The sequence below is a fragment of the Colobus angolensis genome, unplaced genomic scaffold, assembly GCF_000951035.1.
Source record: "Colobus angolensis palliatus isolate OR3802 unplaced genomic scaffold, Cang.pa_1.0 Scaffold264, whole genome shotgun sequence".
Classification (NCBI taxonomy): Eukaryota; Metazoa; Chordata; class Mammalia; order Primates; family Cercopithecidae; genus Colobus; species Colobus angolensis.
Genome location: NW_012115866.1, coordinates 603,442 through 607,482, shown reverse-complemented (window position 1 = coordinate 607,482; position 4,041 = coordinate 603,442).

Genomic DNA, 4,041 nt, shown 5'->3' with positions numbered 1-4,041 from the left:
TATACCTGGCTAATTTTGTATTTTTAGTAGAGACAGGGTTTCCCCATGTTGATCAGGCTGGTCTCAAACTCCTGATCTCAGGCGATCCACCAGCCTTGGCTTCCCCAAGTGCTGAGATTATAGGCGCGAGACACCACACGCGGCTGGAACTGTTAATATTTCTTCTTAGCATTCTAGTCTTGATATTTCTTAGTGAAGGATTTTTCTGACTGCATTGTGAGATCTAGCCTCCTGGCTGGGGCAGCAGGAGGTGGAGTGGAGAAACAGCGGGAGTCAGAGCCAGGCTTGTTCTCTTAGTCCTTCCACAATCACCAAGGTGTGACCTGGGCCAACTCTTTTGGTATCTCTCTGGGCTTCAGTTCCCTTCTCTGTAAATAGAAGGGTCTTAATTAAGGTAACTTCCAGTCCTATAAAAGGGAGTTTCAAAGCTTCTTTCACTGTCATAATTGTGATCAGCTTTGAAGGAGGTAGTGCTAGTGGGTAAACATCAAATTGTAAGCTTGCTTCCCCAGTTCTAACCTACTAGTACCACCTACACTGAGAAAATCACTTTGACACTCTTAGTTTCTTGATCTGTAAATAGAAAACTTGTTTTACAGATTTGTTGTAAAAGTTATGTGAAATAATAAAAATCAAAGTGTATAGATTATAATATACCATAGACAGGCTGGGCATGGTGGCTCACACCTGTAATCCCAGCATTTTGGGGGGCTGAGGCAGGCAGATGACTTGAGGTCAGGAGTTCGAGACCAGCCTGGCCAATACAACAAAACCCCGCCTCTACTAAAAATACAAAAATTAGCCGGGCGTGGTGGCTCATGCCTGTAATCCCAGCTACTCCGGAGGCTGAGGTGGGAGAATCACTTGAACCCTGGAGACAGAGGTTGCATTGAGCCAAGATCACACCACTGCACCCCATCCTGGGCAACAGAGCCAAACTCCATCTCAAAACAAAACAAAACAACAACAAAAATATATATATATAGGTATATATACATAATATATATATACACGTAATATATAAATATATACACATAATATATAAATATATACTCTGTATATATTATATACACCACACACATACACACACACTGTGAAGTTGCATTTTTAAAGAATTTAATTTTCATAATCTTAGTGCACAATAAAGAAAAAATTTTTTTAACTTGTTGCATGTAACCTCCCTTTCAAACTAGACTCTAGCCTCCAGTGCTCCAAAGAGAATGAGACAACAGAGAGAATGTAAATAGAAACAAAAGAAGCTAAATCTTAGTGTTTGAGCTTCTAAGCATGGAGCCTCAAGTGATATGCAATTTTCTGAAGCACTTCTGTACCTGATTTTCTCCTTGTGTATGCTGACTTGACAGCTTAATTCACACACATAATATGCACACACATACCTCACACACATAAACCTACCTTATATATATACCTTACATAAGTGCTTCACACCCACTATATATCTAATCCCTTTTATAGGCATTTGGCAATAAAAGCAGAAAATGTGATTCAAAAAATAGAAACCACTCTCATTTTAACTCTTTCCTTTAATTTTTGTCATTTAAAACTTATAAATTTGACAGGCTATATTTTTAAAACAGACTATTTTTAAAACCTTTAATACTAATCTCACATATGGTCTATTTCTGTTGGTTTATAGTTTGCCAGCAAATTGCATTTTCTACCCACAGATAAGTGTAGCACTGTTCTGACCACCAAGACATAGGTAAGGAACAGACACTACCTTAGGATCAAGAGGAGACAAGACATGTAAACGTGTCATTAGCTAGTGTGTCCATAAATCCAGTTCTGTCATTAAAGAGTAAATACGAGAGCAGGGAGATTTTTCTGGTGGGTGAGTGATGATTGCTCTTTTCTTCCCCACGCTATCCTGGCATTTTTCTCCCCTTCCTTGGTACTAGATTATAGAATGCAGGGGCAGGCCGGGAACAGTGGCTCATGCCTGTAATCCCAGCACTTCAGGAGGCCGAGGCTGGTGGATCATGAGGTTGTGAGTTTGAGACCAGCCTGGCCAACATCACGAAACCCTGTCTCTACTAAAAATACAAACATTAGCCAGGCCTATATATCAGGCGCCTATAATCCCAGCTACTCAGGGAGGCTGAGGCAGGAGAATCTCTTGAACCCAGGAGGCGGAGGCTGCAGTGAACTGAGATCGCACCATTGCACTCTAGCCTAGGTGACACAGCAAGACTCCATCTCAAAAAAAAAGAATGCAGGGATAGTTGTTCAGCTTATACATCATGGGCATAAACAATGGTCATTAATTTAAATGCTAGTTTAAAGTTAGCCAGAAATAGCTCTTCACAAAAGAGACCAAGTTTTTTACTCTGCAAAAAGAGAATGGTAGCTGAGAAAATATTTCTGAACTAAATTCACCTTACACAAAGAATATATCCAGAGTTCTAGATATATGGATATGCTAGAGGAAGAAATACAGATGCAGCCAAACACCTCTCCTCAATCAAAGAGGCAGAGGGTAGAATATGATCTCTGTTCTATGGCTGTTTTCACTTTCTGTTCATTCTTACTCACTTGTGATGTGTTATTGTGGTTGTGGTTTCCCAGCAAACGCTCTTATGTCTGTTACATAACCTTGCTAAGCACTTTACATATATGAACTGATATGACTCACATAATAACCTTATGGGATAAGAACTGTTAGTATCATTCCCCTTTTACAGATCTAGAAATCAAGGCCCGGAGAGATTCCATAACTCTCCCTGGCAAGTGGGATTCAGCTCCAGGAAGTCTGGCTTCTTGGCCTACATTCTTGACTATAAAAGTTGCACTGTCTCCTTAGCTGAAGGGTGAACTGAGGCATTTGAACAGCCAAGGGGGTGTGGATAGAGTGAGAAAAGAAAGGAAAAGCTTTGAAAGTTATCCTGTTGTTTGAGAACACGAAAAGAGAAGAGAAAGAGGAGACAGCCTGGGATAGCTGTGAGAAGGCAATATAAGAAGTGGAAGAACAGGAAGTGGAAGACAAAAAGCAATGAGAAATTAACCTTGGCCCCGCTAGGCTCCTTGGCGACCAAATCTAATGGCTTGGGCTGGAGGGGCTAGAAGCAGGTGTCTCTTCTTTCAAGCAGCACATTTAACTTCACCAGTTTTCCCCAGGCTCTCTCTGCAGCAACCCCCATGAGGGCTTCTTTTCACAGCAATTATGAAAGTGATGGTGGGAGGAAGTACTGCTCACTTACTGAAATTAAAAAGCCACCCAAGTAAAAGCATTAACCCAGTGGTAAGATTAAATTCCTGGCTCCAAAGGGAAGTTGTCAGGAGGTGTCCTTTCCCATGTGTGAAATGGAAACACTTTCCTCTCTTGGGCAAGATAACCAACAGCTGTGGGAGGTGGAAATCAGTGCAGTGTTTGGTGAAAACTTGGGTTTCTCTGATGGGTTCTGTGAAATGCTAACGTCTAACAGGGCTTGTTCAGTCTATCCGGTAACATTTTTTTCCCGTGACCTTGGATCTTAACGTTGGCTCCGCTCTTAAATTACTGTGGAATGGGAATGAGAGAGTAAGCTCTTAACAGCTACAGGGAAATGCCCTTCTAAAGAACTTGGTATCAAGAGGGAAAATGAGGTGGTCCTCCAAGAGCTAAACAACAAAATCAATACATATTGTATGGAACAGAGATGTGCAAAGTCATCATGTTGAACATAGTAATCCGATTGAGGATAATAACACGGCTGAAGGAGTAATAGTCAATTTAAGGTAGGGTTTGATTCCATGAAAGAAGAAAAAGGAGAGAGAAGTAAATGCATATATTCCATATATAAATTGAGAGTCTGCTAAGCACTGTGCTAAGGGCATGAACAAATTCTACTCCTGCCTTTATGGGGTTCCAGAACAGGCTGACAGGGTCCATCTAAGAACAGCTCAGAAGAAAAAAAAATGCATCTTCGTCAAAGATATCCAGTATTGCCGGGCGCGGTGGCTCAAGCCTGTAATCCCAGCACTTTGGGAGGCCAAGACGGGTGGATCACGAGGTCAGGAGATCGAGACCATCCTGGCTAACAC